The sequence below is a fragment of the Chiloscyllium punctatum genome, chromosome 50 (assembly GCF_047496795.1).
Source record: "Chiloscyllium punctatum isolate Juve2018m chromosome 50, sChiPun1.3, whole genome shotgun sequence".
NCBI lineage: Eukaryota > Metazoa > Chordata > Chondrichthyes > Orectolobiformes > Hemiscylliidae > Chiloscyllium > Chiloscyllium punctatum.
The window spans coordinates 1,316,070-1,338,676 of NC_092788.1; positions in this window are offsets into that span (position 1 = coordinate 1,316,070).

Below are 22,607 nucleotides of genomic sequence, written 5' to 3' on the forward strand. Positions count from 1 at the left end.
CAGGTACAGAATTCGAGAAGATGGACTGGAAAGCTCTTGAAGCGATTGATGTAAAATACGAGCAGGAGTTTGAGTTTTTGTCTGGTATAAAATTGGACCAATCCGCAGATCTGGATACTGTTGGAATCAAGGGAGGAAATTTTAATTGGAATCTGACCATAGTGGAGGTACCAGAGGACTTGAGAACAGCTAATATGATTCCATTTCACAGTAATGGTGGTAGAGATTTGCCAAGGTAACTATGGACGAGCGAGTATTATATCACTGTTCGGGAAACTACTGGAGAAAATAGAGAAGGAGAAAATCGGACTCCAATCAGAGTCGCAAGGTTTGATCAGGGATAATCATCATGACTTTATCAGAGAGAAGTCACACCTAATGAATTTGATTGAATTAGTTTGAGGAGGTCGCTTATTTAGTTTTGCAGCAAGGCCTTTGACAAAGTTCCAAAGGTGAAACTGAAAAAAATAAAGTAAAATCTCAGAGTATCAAGGCCAACTTGAAAAGTTACAACGAAAATTGTCTTAGTGTCAGGAGTCAGAGGATGGTGGGAGAAGGCTGTTTGTGTGACTGGAGACCAGTGTCCCCTGGTGTACCACAGGGACCAGTGCTGTGTCCCTTATTGTTTGTAGCATTCATAAATGGTGTAGATGTGAATCTATTGTGGGGGGGGGGGGGGGGCGGTTGGTGGAGGGGTTCGAGTTGTGATAAGTAAGTTTGTGTTTGACACAAAGATTAGCCGGTTGGTTGGCAGTGAGGAGAAAGTTCTGGTTTTACACGAAAATACAAGTGGGATGATCAGATGGGCAGATCATTGGTAGATGGAATGTGATCCTGATAAATGTGAGGTGATGTACTTTGGAAGGAGGCACCAGACATGGGGTGTACACAATGATTGGCAGCACACTAGGGAGCTCAGAGGGTGTTTCTCCACACATCCCTGAATGTGACTGAACAGGGCAATGGACTAGTTAAGAATTGAACCTTGGGTGGAGCGTTTATTAATCAGGGAGTAGAGTATAAGTGCTTTACAGGGCTTGGTTTAGTCCATGATAGAGTACTGTATGTCGTTCTGGGAGCCTCATTACAGGAAGGATGTGATTGTACTGGAGGGGGTTGCAGAGGAGATTCACCAGGCTGTTCCCTGGGTTGGAGCATATCAGCGATGGAGAGAGGCTGGATAAGCTCAGGTTGTTTACTTTTGACAGAGAGGCTGAGGGGGATGTGATTCAGAAGGATACGTTAACAAGGGGCATGGACAGGGTGGATAGACAGTAGCTGTTCCTTTTAGTCAGAGGGTTAAGAACAAGGGGGCACACCTTAAAGTGAAGAGTTTGACGTTCAGAGAGGATTTAAAGATTACTTTTCATTCACCCAGAGGGTTTTGAGGTCTGGAATGTACTTCCCGAGAGGGGAGTTATCATGGCTAACCTCTCAATAGTTAAGTGTACTTGGACGAGCACTTGGAAGTGTCATAACATTCCAGGCTATGTGCCTGGTGTTGGAAAGTGGGACTAATATAGATCGTGCTGTATTTCTGTTGGTACAGAGGCTATGCTCCTGTGCGTGTATAATGTGGAGCTGAGCAGCTTAAGAAAGAAATTGATAGGTTTCTGAAGATAATGTTCACAAAGGTTATAACAGTGAACTGTTACAGTTTGTCAAATTATGACAATGTGAGAAGTATGACAAAACAGTGCGGGTTCCTTTTAGTTTGAAACCAGAGAATGGAGAATGGGAAACAGGGAAATGGCAAAACTATGAATCCACGACTTCAGTTCTGTCTTCACAGAACTTTCTGACAATATCAGGAAAACCAATTCCGGTATGGAAAACGAAATAGTACATGGAACATCGAACATAGTAATTAAATGGTTTAGGAACAATTATTGAGGCTGAAAATAATGGTCATAGACAACACTAACATAGATTTATGAAATGGGAATCATGTATGAGAAACAGACTGGGAGACAAATGAAAGAGAAGCAATGGATGTACAATATGTGGATTTTCGGAAAAATTTTGGTAAAGCTCCAAGCCCAGTTTGCAAAATCAAATCTTAGTGGAATGGGGCGAATATATGGCCATGTTTCTAGAATGGGACAGCTGGCAGGAGACAGTGAATAGAAATAAACAGACTTGTGAAGCAACAGCCTGACATTGTATTTAAGGTAAGATTCTGTGAGTATGACTATGTCCCAGACTCCCCATCACCTTCCCCGGATACCTCCTGTTTCACCAGCAGGACAGACAAAGCAGAAGTGGTGTCACAGTGGGATACAGTTAGAAGGGAATTGCTCTGGAAGTCCTCAACAGTGACTCTGTATCCCATGAACTCTCATGGCGTTAGTTTACACATGGGAAAGGAAGCCTCCTGCTGATTACCATGTACCAGCCTCTCCCAACTGATGAGTCAGTACTCCTCCATGCTGACCAACACTTGGAGGAAGCACTGAGGGTGGCAAAGGCACAAAATGTACTCTGGGTGGAGGATTTCAATGTCCACCACCAAGAGTAGCTCAGCTACAGCATTACTGATTGAGCTGGTTGGGTCCGAAAGGAAATAACTTCTCAACTCGGTCTGCAGCAGGTGGTGAAGGAACCAACAAGAGGTAAAAGCCATATTTGACCACAGCCTTACTAATCTGCCAGTTACAGAAGTATCTGTCCATGACAGTATCGGTAAGAGTGACCACTGCATAGTCATTGTGGAGACAAAGTCACCCCTGCACATTGAGAATAACGTCCACAATTTTGGGTGGTACTATCACCGTGCTAAATAGGACAGACTTTGAACAGATCTAGCATCTCAAGTCTGGGCTTCCATAACGTGTTGTGGGTCATCAATAGCAGCAGAATTTTACTCCCACACAGCCTCATGGTCTGGCATATCCCCCTAACAACAATTACCATCAAGCCAGAGGATCAACCTTGATTCAATGGAGTGTGCAGGAGGGGAGGAGCAGCACCGGGCATACCTGAAAATGAGGTGTCTGCCTGATGAATTCACCAACAGGACTGCTTGTGCACCAAACAGCACAAGCAGTAAGTGATAGACAGAGCTAAGTGATCCCACAAGCAACGGATCAGATCTAAGCTCTGCAATCCTTCCACATCTAGTTGAGAATAGTTATGGACAATTAAACAAGTCATCGGAGGAGGACATTCCACAAGTATCCCCATCCTTAATGGTGGAAGAGCCCAGCACTTCAGTGAAAAAGATAACATTCATGCATTCGCAACAATCTTCAGTCAGAAGCGCTGAGTGGATGATCCATCTCGGCCTCCTCCAGTGACCCTCAACAATTCAGTTACCAGTCATCAGCCAATTTGGTTCAGTCCACACGATATCCAGATTCAGTTGGAGACACTGGATACCTCAGAGGGAACATACCCTGACAACATTCTGGCAATAGTCCTGAAAAGTTGTTCTCTAGACCTTGTCACTGCCCTAGCTAAGCTGTTCCAATCCCGTTACAACAACATTTCCCCAATTACGTCGAAAATTACCCGAAGTATCTCCTATGCATAAAAAGCAGAACAAATCCAATCCGGCCAATACCACCCCATCAGTCTACTCTCAATCATCAGTAAAGTGGTGGAAGGTGTCAGTGCTTTTAAGCAGCACTTGCTCAGCAATAACGTGGTCAATGAAGTCCAGTTTGGCTCCACCAGGGTCACTCAGCTCCTGACCTCATTACCTTGGTCCAAATATGGACAAAAGAGCTGAATTCCAGAGGTGGGGTGAGAGTGACAGTCCTTTAATACAGGGCTGTCTTCGCCCAAGTGTGGTATCAAGGGGCGTAAATAAAACCGGAATCAATGGGTATCAGGGGCAAACTCCCCGCTGGTTAGAATCATACCTGACACGTAGGAAGATGGTCATTGTTGATAAAGGCCAGTCAACTCAGCTCCAGGACAAGTCTGGAGGAGTCCCTCGGGCAGTGACCTCAGCCCAAACATCTTCAGGGCTGCTTGATCAATGACCTTGCCTTTATTCTTAGGTCATAAGTGGGGTTGGTTGCCAATGATTGCAAAATGTTCAGCAACATTTGTGGATCCTCAGATACTGAAGCAGTCTATGTCCAAATGCAACAAGATCTGGACAGTATCCAGGCTGACAAGTGGCAAGTAATATTCATGTCACACAAATGCCAGACCGTGACCATCACCACTAAAATACAATCTAACCTGCCCCTTGGCATTTAATGGTGTTACCATCACTGAATCCACAGTGGACGGTTCAACAAGGCAGCTCACTACCACCTTCTCAAGGGGCAACTAGGGACAGGCAATAAATTCTGGCCCAGCCAAATACACCCTGCAGCACAGTGAGGTCTGAACCCACAAGGCAATACTGGGAATGGCATTCACACGCTGCCCAGTGTACATAGACCTACCAAGTGGGGAGCTGTAACATTGCAAAGGATCTGGATCTCCCTGAAGACCAGTCACTGAAAGTAATATTGCAGGAGCAGAAAGCAGTTAGGAAGATCAATGATGTGCTGACCTTCATTTCAGGGGGATTTGAATCCAGGAGTAAGGGTGTCTTACTGCAGCTGTAGAGGGCTTTGGTGAGACCCTATCTCAAACATTGAGCAGTATTCTGTGCAGATTTGGTCTCAGTACATAATAAAGGACAAACCTGACATTGAGGGGGAGCAGTGAAGGATGACCAGACCGATCTTTGTGATGACAGGCTTGTTGTGGGAGCAGAGTTTGGGGCGACTGGGCCTGTATTCCATGGGGTTTAGGAAAATGGGTGGAGATCTCAGTGAGATATATAAAGCTCTGACCGGGTGAGATGGATTGGAAGCAGGGATAATAATTCCCCTGGCTGTGGTGTCTAAAACAAGGGTCCACATTATTAGGTACAGACAGACCATTCTGCAATGAGATGACAATAAATGTCTGCGCTCAGCGACTGGTGAACCTGGGGAATGCGCTCGAACCTGGAAGCCAAGACACTGAATATCAATAAGGATTTAGAGACAGTAAAGGAATGGTGGGAGAGAAGGAGAACGATATGGAAATAAAGGGCCAGGTATCATTATATTGAATTGGGTAGCAAAATCGACAGACCAAATGGACTACTGCACATCCCATTTTGTAGCTTCCCAAGGTTAATCACAAGCTCTCAGATGTTAGGATGGAGGTCTCTGCAGGGTCAACAGGACTGTGTTTCTCATTCCCTTTTTCCGATACTGAGGCTGGGGCCGGGTGTCCTGTCTGGTTTTATCCTTTAGACCTCGGAACAGTTTGATACAATAGAATGTCTTGTTTGGCGGATTCAGAGACCATTGAAGAGTTTATCACATGTCTGTGTGTCTGCAGTCACGTTTAGGCCAGACAGGAAAGCACGGGAGATTCACATCCTGAAAGGACATTTGTGAAGCAAATTGGTGTGTACAATCGACATTGGCTTCAAGGTCACTATTTACGGACACCAGATTTTGCATCTTAATATTTTGTCAATTGTGTTTAACTTCCACCAGCTGCCAGAGCATTAGCCTGGTCTGGATTAGTAATCCAGTGACCTTTCCACAGCTGCACCATCTCTACATGGGGACCTATCTGAAATCATACTGAGCAGGTTATTTCTGTGCTGCTTGATAACTCTGTCAAAAAGAACTCCCACCAATTTGACTGTCGAGGTGGGACTGAGGGGGAGGTAACTGGCCAGATTGTAATTATAATCCTTTTAGGAACTGGACATAATTGAGTAATTTTCCACATTACCTGGTAGATGTCAGAGTTGGAGCTGGAATGAAAGCGCTTCCCCAGGGACACGGCTTGTTGTGCAGCACAAGTCTTCAGTCCTATTACAGGAATGGGGTCAGGGACCATTGCCTTTTTCGTACGTACTGTGTTCAGCTGTTTCTTCATGTCACGTACAGCAAATCGAATTGGTTGAAGACGGGCATCTGTGATTCTCTGGCTATCATGGCGAGGGTGAGGTGGATCATCAACTCCACACTTCTGGCTGAGGGTGGTGCAGATACCACATCCTGGTCTTTTACACTGATGTGCAGAGCTGTTCAATTATTTAGGATGGGGATATTTGTGGAGTCCTTTCCTTCGTCATTTGTTTAATTATCCATCACCATTTATGACAGAATGTGACAGGATTGCGGAGCTTCGATCAGATCTGTTTGTCAAGTGTGGTAGCTTTAATGGGTGAGCATCAGGTTTAGGTTCACGTGGTTCTGACCCTGTCATGTTCACTCACAGTCATTACTGAAACATAGATCGTATTGATGGTAATGGCAGACTGAGGAAATTATCCGAGGCTAAAAGTTACAGGTTGTGGTTGAATGCTGTTTAGCTTCTGCTGCTGTAGTCTACAGCACTACATAAATACGCAGTTTTGAGCTGCAATATCTGCAATGCAATTCTGCTGTCTGTCCCTTAGTTCACATCGAGACCCATTCACCCATCAGTCATGTACTCAGTGACCTACTCTGGTTTCTGATGTGGTAACACTTCCATTTTCATACTGTCATTCTGCTGAGGGTCTCTTCCCGGGTCATGCTTTCAATCTGACACATTCTGCAAAACCATTTAACTGTTTTTAATTCAATAGTTTAATTCACCTGAATTATTTTCCTTGAGTAATACCATCTTGTGTGTTTAAAGTGAATGTGTTTCCTCTGTTTCTCTCCCTGACCATGATTAAGAGCTCTGTAATATCACTGATGCCAGCCTTATGTAGTTTCAGAGCCAATGAATTCTCTGGATTCCCAATAATCTTCACCACATTGTATGTTTGCTCTTTTGGTTTGATGCCTTATCACTCATGACTGCCTTGTCCTCCCATGAGTATGTTTCATCTCCTTTGGGAGAATTTCTGATATCCTCCGAAATATCCCCAGAAATTCCTGCTTTTGCTGCTCCATGGTCTGCCCTGCTCAGCTCCCCTTCCAATTAACTCTGGCCAGCTCCTCCCACATGCCTTTGAAGTTACATTGCTCAATTATAATCACATTACATCTAGAAGAGAGCAATTGATATAAACCGAAAGAAGGAGCTTTGAGAGAAGGGACGCAAAGAATAATTGGTAATTTTCTTAACTAGATACAAAGAGAGAAAGGGCGAGACAACATATATGAGGGAAAGAATGAGGGACAACATAGATGAAAGAATTAGATGTACATCTCTCAATGTTTTGGCAATTCCTGTGTGCTGTGGTACTTTGTACAGTGCATGGACAACAGAGTAATGTGTTCAAATGCTGGCTCTGATGTCAGAATGTTTATTTCCAATAATATGACAGACACTAGCTTTGAAAAGAACCCAACAGGCCAATATATTGAATTCTGGTAGAAAGGGGATTAACTGAAATAAGTTGGGAAACCAGAAGCAAGAATTTATAACACACATCCTGATAAGAAGGAGAGATTGGAGTAGAGAATTCTAGAAAAGAAGGGAACGTTGAGAGAAGGGGAAACATATCACTTTAGATGAGGATCAGATAATATTTTATAAATTTTATACATCATTTGCATCACTTTTTGTTAACTGTGTCTCCATTGTTCATTTAGAATGTGTTGTGTACATATAAAAAATGTTACATATCTGCACACACACATTAATTAAAAAGTCTGTATAAAATCATTTTTCGCCATTGAAACTGTCCCGTTGTCATGTTACCAGGCTACACGAACACCAGCTGTCCACCAAAAGACATGACCCATTATCACTATGTTCCATACATACAGACAAAGAAGGGCACCACTTTGATTGGGACAATGCACACACATACTAAGACACGCAAGGATGTTCTTAGAGGAATGGCAGTCTGAACAGAAGTCCATCAATAAACGCATCAATTTAGATCCTGTCTACCTTCTCTTGTAAAACAAACGAACTGGAAATGACATCACCCATCTTAAGAACCCAAGACCTATAAATAGAGAGGCGCAACATACCACCAGCACTTCAGCAGAGACTCTCACTGATGATGTTACCTAGTCATAGTGTCGAATCGTCAGAAAACACACCTTCAAGCACAGCGAGCTAACTTGCATATATAAAAACTGTTATTTTTCTTTTATTAGTGGAATTTGGGAGTTCTTTGTCACTCATGTATTAACAGATTACGAGGTGAGGTGAGCTTTTTTGGGTTTGTGGTTTTAATTAACAGAAGGGCTCGAAATAGATGTCTTTACAGTTTGGGGCCCTGCTGTAAGGGACTTGGACAGATTTGAACAGATTTTGGGTACAAAATGTCCCAGCAAATTCCAACACGTTGCAATTAGTGACCTAGATCTTCAAATAAAACCAGTCGGAAAATCTGTTCAATTTTGTTTACTGGTGCTTGTTTCAATTAAAAGTGAGGGAAATGGCTTTTAACATTACTAAAGAGGTTCCCAAATTTGCCAAGAAAGTTTGCAAAGACATTTTTTAGAATTAGCAAATAGGTTGGAATTGGGTTTAACCAGGGACAAAAGGAAACCAGAAATTATAATGGAGTTGGTCAAGTACTTTGATGTATCAAAGAAACAGACAACTGCAGTCGAGTTAGAAAGAACTTAAATTGCAGATATGGCAACTGAAGTTAGAAGATAAAGAAAGAGACGGAAACAGAGAGAGAAAAAAGAGAAGGAAAGGAAAAAGAAAGAGAGAGGGGATTTGAGATTCAGAAGTTGGGAATTCGACAAGAAAGTTAAATTAACAGGATGGAGATGAAGGGAGAACGTCGGGATGTATACAACTATGTTAGTTCCTTGCCATATTTCGGAGAGAAAAATGTCAAAACCTTTTTTATTTCATTTGAAACAAATGACTCGGCAGATTACGTGTCCAGTGAACTTGTGGGTAATGCTAGTTCAGACTAAGCTGGTGGGCACAGCTGTTGAGGCATGTGCAGCGCTATCAGATGAGGGATCAATAGATTATGCAGATGTCAAATTGGCTATTTGATTGGTTATGAATTGGTACCAGAAGCATATAGACAGAGGTTCATAAAAATAGAGACGGAACCAGGTCAGACTTATTATAAGTTTGAAAGAATTAACTACAGTCATTTTGATAGATGGGTGCTGGACTTAAAAATAGATAAGACCTGTGAAGCTCGAAGGGAGGTTATTCTGCTGGAGAAGTTTAAAGACTTACTTCCAGAGATGGTAAGAATTCATGTGCACGAACAGAAAGTTCAAGAAGCGAGAAGCGCGACAGAAATGGCAGGTAAATATGCATTGGTGCATGAGATGAAATTTAGCGTCCAGGAGAATTTTCATGCTATAAGGGATAGAAATTGGGAGAAGGGAAGTTCACACATTACAAAGCGAACAGTAGGGCACAATAGTTTACCACAGGTGAAAAAAGAAGCCCAAAGGGGTTGAAAGGAGGTGAAAGGCCTCAGGTGTTCTCAGTATAAGGGAGTGGAACACATAAAATGACAGTGCTGATGGTTTAAGGAGGGCACTGGGAAAAGGTGCTTTCACTGCAGTAAGCTGGGACACACTGTGATGGTCGTTGAAGGAAGGCACTTTGGGGAAAGATGTGGCAGAAGAGGCTAAGCCCAGTGGCATTAGTGAAACTGGTAAAGGAGACCCCAAGTAGAGCTGAGGAGCTGCAGGAGAGTGCACAGCCGAGGCAGGGGCTCGGTATGGAGTCGGTACCTGATCTCTGAAAGAATTCACCTCTGTAGATAAAGTTTACTCTGAAAGATCAGGAGGAGAAGGACAAGAAGTTATAATTTTGTGAGATATGGGATCTGCTCAGTCTCTAATAGTTGAGAAGTGAGGGGCCGGAAAAGCACAAAAGATCTGGTAGCATCCAGACAGCAGGACAATCGAATATCAGGCAGAAACCGATTGTCAGGAATGGCGTGGGGGAGACAAGGGGGCTGAAAGATAAATACGAGGGTAGTAGCTGGGCTGGTGGGACGGTCACTGGGAAGGCAATAAGAAGATGTAGGTGGGAGTAATAGTGATATATCAGTTTGGAGGGTGGAGTCGGTAGGTGGGAAGGAAGCTGGCCAGTTAGGGCGGTTCACAAGGGCAGTGCTAGATTGAATGGTTCAATCTGGCAGAGGTTGGGGGAGGGGAGATTTGGAATTTGGTGAAGTCAACGTGGATGATGGTTCTAGTTTGAGGGTTCTAGTTGTCCTACCACCTATCCACAACACCCTCCTCTCCGAGCTATCACCATCACACCCCACCTGCGTCTACCTCTTGCCTTCCAAGCTATCTTACACCCAGCTCCACTCCCACTCTCCTATTTATTTCTCGCCCCCTTCCCCCTCCCTTACCTCCCACTTTCCTGATGAAGAATTTATGCCTGAAACGTCAACTCTTCTGCCCCTCAGATGCTGCCTGGTTGGCTATGCTTTTCCAGCCCCACACTTTTCAACTCTCATCTCCAGCATCTGCAGGCCTCACTTTCTCTCGGCCTCGAATAGTGAGAGATGAAAGTATTTTCACTCTTTCTGACATATTAATCAAGATCGTAACAATTTGTGGAATGGGGTTAGAAATTAAGTATTCCCTTGTGTAACATCATGATGGAATGCCAAATCAAGGTTGGGGAAGTAACAGTGACAGTGAGTAACAGAGTGTCATTTCCAGGAATACAGTTTATTCTTGTGAACGATTTAACAGGATCCAAGGTGGGAGTGGCACCTCTTGTATTGGAGAAGGCAAAAGGAAAACTAGGGAATTGGGGAGTTAAAAGAAAAATACCCAGAATTTTTCCAGACTGTATAGTGACAAGATTCCACTGTCATAAGTTAGAGCAGGAAGGAAAACCGTAATAAAAAGCCAAAGGAGTTGATGCTCGATAAACTGACCCCCTGTTTGATGTCACGGTGCAGGAAAAACCTGAACAGGCAGAGGGTCAGGCAGAGGGGTTTAGTCCAGAAAGGCTAATGGACTTACAACAGATATCTACACACACATTCACACACACATACACATGCACACACACAGAAAAGGAATCAAAATATATTGTCGAACGTTGTTAACTTAAAGATAGAATGCGAAAATTGAAATGGAGACCCCGATAGTTTAGTGCAGAAGGGAAATGGGCCGCAGTGCACCAGATTGTTTTTGAGGTAGCGTACAGTGTTACGGGTAGCACATAAAATAACTGCAGGGGGTCACCTTGGTGTACAGAAGAATCAGGTTAAGGTACAGAGGCATTTCTAGTGGCCTGTAATGCACACGGACGTGATTATTTTTTGACGTACATGTCAAACATTCTAAATGGTAGGTAAGTCACAGGCAGTAATAAAGCCAGCACCTTTGTTACCAATTCCTGCATTCGAAGAACATTTCACGTAGGTTATGATTAGTTGTGTAGCTCCCCTATCTAAAATAAAAGTGGAAACTAATATTTGCTAACCATAATGGATGTGTCTACCAGATTTCCAGAGGCAGTTCTATTATGGAGTGTTAAGTTAAAAGGGAGGTGGAGGAGTTGGTAGCTTTCTTTACTCACTGTGGGCTCCGCAGAGAGATTCAGTCATACCAAGGTCTCATTTTACCGCTCAGCTGTTTAAGGAAGTCATGGATACCTTAGGCAAACAGCAGTTCAAATTAAGGGCGTTGCATCCTAAATCCCAGGGAGCCTTGGAAAGTTAGCATCAGACACTGAAGACCATATTAACAGTGTACTGTCAGGATTACCGGAATGATTGGAATGAAGGTGTCTCATTGAATTGTTTGCCATTATATAAAAATTATTTGCCCCAAATAAATCTACTCAGTTTACTTCCATTGAGTTAATATTTGAAGTGAGAGGTCCTTTGGAATTAATTGAATATAAATTGACAGGACCAAAGTCAGAGATCTCACACTCGGATTATGCATGTGAGGTGAGGGAGAGATTAGATGGAGTAGGTGAGTTCGCTAAACAGTACCTGAAGAGCACAGCATAGAATGAAGCACGTGGCAGATAAAAACTCTGAAATTTTGACGATTTCCTGTGGGGATGACGTATTAGTATTGCCACCAGTGATAGGAATTCCCTTCAAAGCCAGGTTTAGTGACTCAGGCACAGAGTTATGGTCAGATGAACAAATTGTGTAGTTTATCTGTATGATGTAGTGACCTTTAGCAAGTGATTGAAAGCTCACACTTTACAGTTGGCAGAGCATGTTGAACGATTACAAGAAGCAAACTTGGTAATAAACTTAAAGAAAACAGAATTCACGATGGCTGAGGTGACGTTCTTGGGACATTACATTGGACATGGAAGGTTGACCCCATGGAACACAAAAACGAAGGGCTTTGTGGAATTTACACAACCATCCTCGAAGAAAGAGGTGCTTCGATTTTTGGAACTGATTGGATTGTATCGGAAGTTTGTTGCAAACTTCAGCAGCGTATTGGCACCACTGATGGACTTAGTAAAGAAGAACACAGAATTGTGGTGGACAGAAAAATGCCAGGAGGCATTTGAGAATTTTAAAGCAGGATTAATTACCACACCAGTTTTAGCTACACCAAATATTTTGAAACCCTTTGAAAATTGTGTTTGATGCTAGGGATATCGGGGTCGGAGATGTATTGATACAGAAAGAGGATGATGGAATTGAATGGCTAAAAAACTCAATATCCACCAGAAAAAAATGCAAAATCTCCATTATTGAAAAAGAATGATTATGTTCCACACTGGCCTGACAATATTTTAATGTTTATATGACAAACAAATTGTCAGAGATGGTTGTGGACAACGACAAATCTCTCGCATTTTTTGGAATATTTAAAGACCAGAATATGAGACTATTTCATTGGAGTCTTACCTTACTGACTTTAAACTCACAAAATGTACATGTTGTGGCCCCTACAATGTAATAGCAGATGGGTTTTCGCGGATTTGAAGGAAAGCAGTGCAGATAAGATTTGACTTATTCCAGTGTTGTATTGGTGTGCAGAATTAATATGAATGATATAACTGAGATTAATACTTTTGTATTTCATATAATTGGGATTAAGAATTAGAGGAAAAGAAATGTAGCCATCTTTTCATTCTGCTGGTTCGCTTTATTTTCTGAAGCAGGAAGATGTTATGAAGCCAAAAACATGTATGGGCACTTTAAGACAGATCGGGTTTTGTTGAATAGAAATTAAAGCCACAGATGCCACCTAAAGGTCACACTGTTCCACATGTCACCATTAGCTGAGAAATGGATACTTGAGTTTTGGTTGCTGTTTTGACAGCCATCCAAACGCAACCAAAGAGGTTAAATAATGCTTAGGATACAAGAAACCAACAGAATTTGAATATTATTGTTTGGACAGCTGGACAGCAATCAAATTATGAGAATTATTGTATCATGGGGCGTATATAAATCCAGCATTTTGAACACTGGTGGGAGAGCTACTGCCATCCAACAGCAGAGTAACTGCTGTAGAGCAGGAGTGCTAACTGACCATCCCAAATACTCTCTATCAAAGATACATGTTCATGTAAACCTACTTGCAATAGAAAAAACATGACCCAGGGAGATCAGTAGCTGGAAGAGTGAACATAGCGGGGAAGATGGAGACTGTATGGTCTTGAGATTTTAATGTTTCATATGTGGGTTGTTGGAACAGCATATTTTTACAGAGTTGGAGTCAGATAGTAAGTAGGTAAGAAAAGAGGGGCTTGTATTCGTGAATAGTTGTTGTTTAGTGTTCACTATTAAAGTTAAGAAACTAACTTCATAATTTTTGTTTAAATAGTGGAATATAGGAGATCTGTGTCACTCATATTTTAACAGATTACAAGGTGAGGCGAGCTTTTCTGGGTGTTTGGGTTTAATTAACAGAGGGGTTCGACTCCACCTTGTAAATGTCCATCCACGTTAACCCCATTTCCCTGCAGTTGGCCCATATCCTTCCAGTCCTTTCCTATCCACATATTTATCAAAATGTTTTTGAAATGTTGTTAATGTACCCCCCTCAACCATATCTGCTGGCAACTCATCCACGTACCAGCCCTCTGTATAAAGAAGTGGCCCCTCAGGTTCCCTTTTATTCCTTCCCCTTTAACCTTAAACCGATCCCCTCTAATCCTCGATTCTCTACACCTTGGAAAAAGACAGAGAGCATTAACCCTTCCATACCCCTCGTGATTTTTTACAGCTCTATAAGGACTCCCTCAGTTTCTTACCCGCTAAAGAAAAGGTCCTAGCTTGTCCAATCTCTCCCTGTAACTCAGACCATTTGGTCCTGGCAATGTCCTTGTAAATTTCTTCAGCACTCTTTATAATTTAATAACATCCTCCCCATAACAAGGTGACAAAGCTGAACACCATACTCCAAGGGCAGCCTTACCAAAGTCCGGTGTAACTGCAACATAAATTCCCAACTTCTATACTCAATATCCTGCCTGATGAAGGCCAATGTGCCAAAAGCCTTCTTCACTGCCCTGTCTACCTGTGACTCCACTCTTAGAGAACCGTGCACCTGAACACCAAGGTCCCTCTGCCCACTGCACCCCTTAAGACCCTCCCATTCACCATGAATCTCCTCCTTGATTTGAGTTTCCAAAATGCAAGACCTCACGCTTCTATATTAAATTCAATTTGCCATTTCTCGGCCCACTTCCCACCTGATTAAGGTCCTGATGCTTATTTCTGATAAACTTCCTCACTGATTATGCTCCCACGTACTTTAGTATCATCTGCAAACTTACTAATCATACCTTGTACATTCTCAACTAAATCATAGATAACAAACAGCAATGGACCAAGCCTCCGGTCTGACAAGCATCCTTCCACTAAACCCTTTGCTTCCTACCATCAAGCCAACTGTGTATCCAATTGGCCAGTTCCCCCCGCATTCTACGAGATGTAACCTTCCTGAATAGCCTGCCATGTGGAACCTAATCAAAGGCCTTACTGAAATCCATCGAGAATATGTCTATCACTCTGCCCTCATCAAACGTCCTGGTAACTTCATCAAAGGACTCTAAGAAATTTGGGAAGCATGATCTCCCACTCACAAGTCTATGCTGACTGCTCCGAATCAAACCCTGTGTAAGTAATGGGTGCAGACAATGGTACGCTGTCCTTCATTGTAAGATGATCTGAGTACATAAGTAAAGCCATCTTCCTGCTGTTGTAGAGCCTTGCTGAGAGAGCATATGGGGCACTCTGGACAGATTTGATCTCCTTTGAAAGGAATGATCTCCTTACCACAGACACGGGTGATGGTAACATGAGGATAGAGTAAAGAAGCTGAGTGTTTAATCTGTAGAGCTGTGAGAGACGAAGAAATGGTGATGCTGAAACACGAGGAGTGGCAGCGATCTCTTATTTCCAAAAGAGACATTGATAGGGAGAGAAATTCCATACTTTACTCAGGATTGATTGGTTTGATTGATTGCCACGTGTACCTCAGTCCAGGGAAACACTTTGCTTATGAGTAGTGGGGGAAGATCATAGTAAGCATGGCCAGACAGATCATAGTGTGGAAATAGACTTGGACAGAGTAAGGCATACAGGATGCACTGAACAGGACGTGCACTAGACAAGGTCAACATGAACAAGATCAGCATTATTTGAACTTAGAGAGTCCATTCATCAGTCTAACGTGACTTTCCTAATTAACTCTCCCCATGTTATCGTGCAGTCGGCGAGTGAACCCTGTACTGAACGTCAGGTTGCTTACAATCCCCAACAGCAGCCACAATACCTTCCGTCTGAAACAGGTAGCCATTCCCACCAGCTTCTGACCGACATAGAGAACACCAGGCCGTCTTTGTGGAGATGGAAGATGCCTTCTTGAGACTTCACACAAGACATATGGCTTCCCTGCCCACCTCTAGAAAACCACGTTAAAGTCCCACATGTGTATCATAAACAACGGAGCCAAGAGAAACAACGTGGAACAGTCTGTCTGTGCAGCCTCTGCCCCACTTGTTCATCATCTTCGTGCATCAATTCGGAGACACTTAAGACTGCCGATGCTGGAGATCAGAGTAGAGCATCAATTGCTGATAAAGCACAGCGGGTCAGGCAGCATCCGAGGACCAGGAGAATCGACCATTCAGGAATAAGACATTCATCAGGAATCAGCAAAAATTACCTCATTCTGCCCCCGTGTAAGTGCATTGAGGTGGGAATGGCCTCCTACTGTTCCTGTGTAAGTGACTCAAGGGAGAGATTGGCTTCAACCTCGTCCGATTGGACAGGGCCAAGGGCCTGACTGGTTAACCCTGGTTCCTGTTTGACAGCTCATTGTGCTGACTAGTGTGACAATGTTGCAGGTTTAAGAGGTTATTTTGTCCTGGTTTATTTTATGAGAGAGATTGAACGATTGTTGCCAAGCTGGCTAGTTAAGACCACTTGAGTAACAGCCAGGGAGTCCTTAGGTTAATTTTAATGCAGCCTGAATGGGTGTGGCCAGCTCTCACAGATTAGGATCTCTGAGTTTTGGTTTCTCAGGAACATTAGAAACTATTGGGGTCTCTACAGAGTTGGAAGCTTCAGTGAATGTCTCCTGGCTGCTACTCTCTCTGAAATTCCTCTTGATACTGTTTTTAATTCTTAGATTGGAGAAATGTTTGTGACAATCTGTGTCTGAATATTTCTTTTTGCCAAGGGGCTGTGTTTATGGGATTTCCCGATATTGGAACAGTTCATCAGTACTAGTTCCTAGATGTATTATTCTCTTAAAATATCCAATAGAATTGCGTTATTCTAAATTCCTCTTCTTTGGTTTCATTTTCTCTTTCGTGTTTAAGTAGATGGTGTTTTGCCTCACACCGAGTAGTTTGACCAGTCACATTGCATCTGGAACAGACACTTTACATTTCCTTTAAAATAAGAAAACATTAGAATCTAGGCTACCGCCTTCAAATATTTTCGAGTGGCTCTGGTGAGCTCCATCACACTAGACTCCTTCTCTTCCTGAGTAATAGGGTGGAGGCACTGAATGGGCTGTCCCTGTTCTTCTCCAATCGTGTCAATGGGCTGAATGGCTTCCTCATATTCCTGTGAAAACAGCGTGAGGTGCTGAATGAACCCTTGTTTTGCTGTGGCTATGTGCAGTGCCAGGCAGTGCTGTTACATGAATGTTACCGACACTTTAACAACACAAGTCTCAATGGAGTCTGGATCCTGCTAGTTACAGACAAAGACCAGTTCAGGAGGTGACGGGGGACAAAATGTTCTGAACATTGTGGAATCTTCAGCGACCATCCCCACTTCTGATCTTATGGTGGGGAGGGTGGGGGCGGGGAGACATTGATGAAGCAGCTGAAGATGTTTGTGAAGAGGAAGCTACCCTGAGGATCTCCCACAGAGGTGACCCAGGACTGAGATGATGAACATCTTCCTTTGTGCCATGTTTGACCCCAAACTCTGGAGAGTTTACTCTGATTCCCATTAAGTCCAGTTTTTTTCAACTCCTTTATGTAAATAAAAGTCAACAACTGCCTTGATATCAGGGCCAGTCATTTTTATCTGAACCCTTGAGCCAACCTCTTTTGTTCATATCAATAGGCCATGGTATAGGAACAACACGTGTTTTCTTCAAACAAATGGTATTGAATGTCAGGATTTCTCTTCTCAAGAAAGTTAGGGACCAAGACGACTGAAAGTGTTTGAAGAGGAGGTAGATGGATATTGACCTGTCAGAGAGTTGAGGGCGATGAAGAATTGGGTATTGAAGAGGATTTCAGACCGAGAGCAGATCAGTCACGATCTTAGTGAAGGGCAAGGCAGGTTTGGGGAGTAAATGACCTGCCCCTGTTTCTGATGTTCTCCCATTCTGTTATTGGAAAGTTAGTGGGTGTTATTTTCATGGAAGTTCTGTTATTGAATGTTGCTGTCAGGGAGACCAGATGATTTTGTGAACCATCTCTGGGTGAGGTATGGGGGCTGTATTCTCAGTGAATTTGGGTCTGCAACATGACCAACAAATGGAGCACAAGTTGCAGAGAGGGGAAGCTCTGTAAAGAGAGATGAGGGGCCTCTTTCATACCCAGCCTGGGCTTTCCAATTACATTTCCCAAATCACCTCAAACCGTGTGGGACAGTCTTGAAGGGTCGAATGGTCTCCTCTGTTTCTGTGCACCAGGTTATAGGAGTAAGTAACCTCCAACTGCTCCTGTCTAGCAGGTTTGAGGGGCTGAATGGAACACAGGAACATGGGACTGAGGAGCAGGAGTGGGTCATTAGATAGTTTTAGCCTTCTCCACCAGGCACTAAAATTGTAGCTGATCAGATTGGGGTCTCAGCCTCACTTTCCTGTCTGCGTCCCATTGTGCATGACTCACTTCTCTGTCAAATATTTACCTAACGCAGCTTTCAATCAACATGAACATCAAGGCACGATAAACATCCAGCGAAGAGAATTATGACTTTAAAGGTCCTTTCAGAATTTTTTGTCATCCCTCTTGAAGACTCAGAGAGTCATGCAGAATGGAAACAGACCCGTTAGTCCAATCTGTTCACTCCGATCAGATATCAAATCTGATCCAGTCCCATTTGCCAGCATTTGGTAAATATCCCTCTTCTTTCAGATACTTTTTAAATGTGCGATTGTAACCACCTTCACTACTTCCTCTGACAGCACTTTCTGTACACACACCACTCTCTGTGTGAAACATTTATCTTCATGTCCCTTCTAAATCAATCCTCCTCACCTTCAACCTATGCCCTCTTGTTTTGGAACACCCGATCCTGGTGGAGCAGAGTGTGTTAAACACTTTCTTAACCCCACTATCTATATGAGATGCAAATTTTAAAGAATTAAACCTGACGGCCTAGGTTTTCTGTACTACAGCACTGCCAAAGGCCCAGCTTTCAATTGTTTAGGTCCTGTTCTTGTTTGATTTACCAAATCCAATGCCTCGCATTAATTCAAACTAAACTCCATCTGCCACCCCTCAGCCCCAGTGTGTGATATTACTGCCACCTCCCCCTAGCATCACGCAGCAATACCCATAAAGCTGGAACATTATTCTCCTGTGTGTTTGTTCATCAGACTGTTCTGAGATGCTGGGACATACCTCTGCAACAGGCAGGACTCGAATCCAGGCCTTCTAGTCCAGAGCTAGGCACACTACCACACAAGTTCAGGAATTGGAATCAAATCCAGAGCTCTGGCTCAGAGAGAGGGACACTACCCAATACAACTACCATACTCAGATTTTGGGTCATATTTTAGTGCCCATTTTCAGTTCGGTGTGGATGATTATAATCAGGTTGCCATTACTGAATTACAAAAAACACTTTGTATTATTATATTTGTCTCAACTGTAGGATATTGAGTCTATATGCTATGCTATCGAAATTAACTATGACCATCTTTAATTGCTATTATCTGAAGTCTGCAATATTAAGGAAAGAAATCCTGCAGACACACTCTGCGCAATGAAGGGTCTCAAATAGATATTTATTACTGAACCCCAGAGACGAAGGAAGAGCTTAATTTCTGGTCCCAAAATACCGATCACTCTTACCCACCTCTAACGTGCGACTGCCCTCTTCTTAAAATCATGAAGTGACACCAGGCCGGTGATTATTGCCCAGTCTCTCCTCCCCACTGACTGTATCTGCAATCTGTTCCTCCTCCCCCTAACCACACAAGGCAAACCAAGCTCAGGGTCTTAGTGAAACTCAAGGCTGGAGTGTGCAGGCACTCTGGAGAGGGGGATGGGCATTTTAAAATTGAAGGAGGAGGGGGAGGTGGCAGTAATATCACACACTGGGCTGAGGGGTGGCAGATGGAGTTTAGTTTGGATTAATGCGAGGCATTGAATTTGGTAAATCAAACAACAGCAGGACCTATAAAATTAAAAGTAGGGCCTTTGGCAATGTTGTAGAACAGAAATCCAAGGGCGTCAGGTTTAATTCTTTAAAATTTGCATCTCATATAGATAGTGTGGTTAAGAAGGTGTTTAGCACACTTGTCTTCATTGATCAGACCTTTGAGTATCAGAATTGGGACGTCATGTTGTGGTTGTACAGGGTATTGTTGAGACTTCTACTGGAATACTGTGTCCAGTCTGGTCATCCTGCCCGCTCATTCCATAGGCACACCACCCTCTGGGTGAAAAAGCTGCCCCTTAGGTCACGTTTAAATGTTTCCCCTCTCACCTTAAGCTGATGTCCGCTAGTTTTGGTCTCCCCGTACCCTAAGAAAATACCTTGACTATTCACTTTGATATTACTGACCTTGATATTATTAAGATGGAGAGGATTCAGAAGAGATTAACCGAGATGTTGCTGGGAAAGGAGGGATTGAGCTAGGCTGGGATTTTTTTCACTGAAGAATATGAGATTAAGCAGTAATTTTACAGAGATTTATAAAATAATGGGGGGTACAGAGAAGCTGAAGGGAGGGCTGATGTCTTTTCCCTAGAGTTGGGGATTCAAAACTGAGGGATATTTTAAGTTGTGAGGAAAAATGATTCGCAAATGTCACGAGAGGTAATTATTTTAGACCGAATCTGGCTTGTGTGTGGAATGAACTTCCAAAGGAAGTGGTGAAAGCAGGGACAGTTACAACATTTAAAGGATATTTAGATCAGTCCATGGATAAGACATCAGTCTGGATGGTGCTGTGAGCAGCTGCCCTTTCCCTCCCCCTCTCTGAATGAATCCCTGTTGGTTTTCACCCTCTGCCAATGTCTGTGCAGTGGCGTGGGGAGGCCAGCAGAGGGTGGCATTGCATCACTTTTAGCACCACGGAGACTGCCAGACCTGCCCCATACAGAGACACACAGATACACACAGCAATTGTTAGGACACAACATTGAGCTCATCTGGTAATATAAACTAAACATAAAGAAATGGTCAATTGGCCTTGTAAACTGTTAAAATATGAGTGACAGAGGACTCCCAAATTACACTGTTTAAATAAAAACATCAATTTATTTTTTTAACTCTGAAACTGAACATTTTACATCAACTGTTCACAACTCTGAGACCCCCTTTCTTTAACTGCTTATTACCCTACTCCAACTCTACAGTAATGTACTGTTTCAAAAAGACACTTATTAAAATTACATAAACGTAATTTCAAAACCACACAGCAGCTGTTGTTTCTTCTGACCTCACACCAAGATCCTTTTTTCCCATCTTTCCTGGGAAGACTGGCTCTTGTTACAGGATGCTATCGAAGTGTCCACATTTCAGCATTCTGCAACCTGGGAACACATCCTTCCATGACACTGTCTCTCAGTCTCCCCCTCTCTGTCTATACCCCAAACCCCTCCCACGTGGTGATATTTAAACTGAGTCCCCCGCCATCTCTCTCTGGCAGTGAGGTTCATACCCACAGCACCCCCTTGTCATGGCAACAATGGAGATATGGAGCTGGAAATGGATGGAAGCTGTACATCCTGTCACTTCCAGAACGGGCTGCAGGTTTCCCCACACTGGGCAGGGATATAACACAGTGTTAAAGAGCAATGCACTGGGGTGGGGTACACAGTCCTACATGCTGGGAGGGTAACTGCTCCTGGGTTACAGATCAATGTACTGGGGTGGGGTACACAGCCCTACATGCTGGGAGGGTAACTGCTCCCAGTTTACAGATCAATGCACTGGGGTGGGGTACACAGTCCTACATGCTGGGAGGGTAACTGCTCCCAGTTTACAGATCAATGCACTGGGGTGGGGTACACAGTCCTACATGCTGGGAGGATAACTGCTCCTGGGTTACAGTTCAATGCACTGGGGTGGTGTACACAGTCCTACATGCTGGGAGGGTAATTGCTCCTGGGTTACAGATCAATGTATTGGGGTGGTGTACACAGTCCTACATGCTGGGAGGGTAACTGCTCCTGGGTTACAGATCAATGCACTGGGGTGGGGTACACAGCCCTACACGCTGGGAGGGTAACTGCTCCTGGGTTACAGATTAATGCAATGCGGTGGTGTGCATAATCCTACATTCTGGGAGGGTAGCTGCTCCTAGTTTACAGATGAATTCATGGGTGATCACTGCACAGGTCGCTGTGCTGGTCAGACTATCTAGTTGAGGTTTATAGATAATACAATGATGTGGTTTGTGCAGCTCCCAATGCTGGATGGATATTTGTTTCAGGTTTAGACATTAGTGTCCTGTTCTGTTTTGCACAGCTCCCCGTCCTGGACAGATATCTAGTCCGGGTTTATAGATCAATGCACTGCTGTGGTCTGCACAGCTCCCCGTCCTGGACAGATATCTAGTCCGGGTTTATAGATCAATGCACTGCTGTGATCTGCACAGCTCCCCGTGCTGGACAGATATCTAGTCCTGGTTTATAGATCAATGCACTGCTGTGGTCTGCACAGCTCCCCTTCCCGGACAGATATCTAGTCCTGGTTTATAGATCAATGCACTGCTGTGGTCTCCACAGCTCCCTGTCCTGGACAGATATCGAGTCCGTGTTTATATATCAATGCACTGCTGTGGTCTGCACAGCTCCCCTTCCCGGACAGATATCTAGTCCTGGTTTATAGATCAATGCACTGCTGTGGTCTACACAGCTCCCCGTCCTGGACAGATATCTAGTCCGGGTTTATAGATCAATGCACTGCTGTGGTCTGCACAGCTCCCCTTCCCGGACAGATATCTAGTCCGGGTTTATAGATCAATGCACTGCTGTGGTCTGCGTTGCTTCCCATGCTGAATACTCGCTGAAGGAACACCGCAATCCAGGCAGCATCAGGGGGT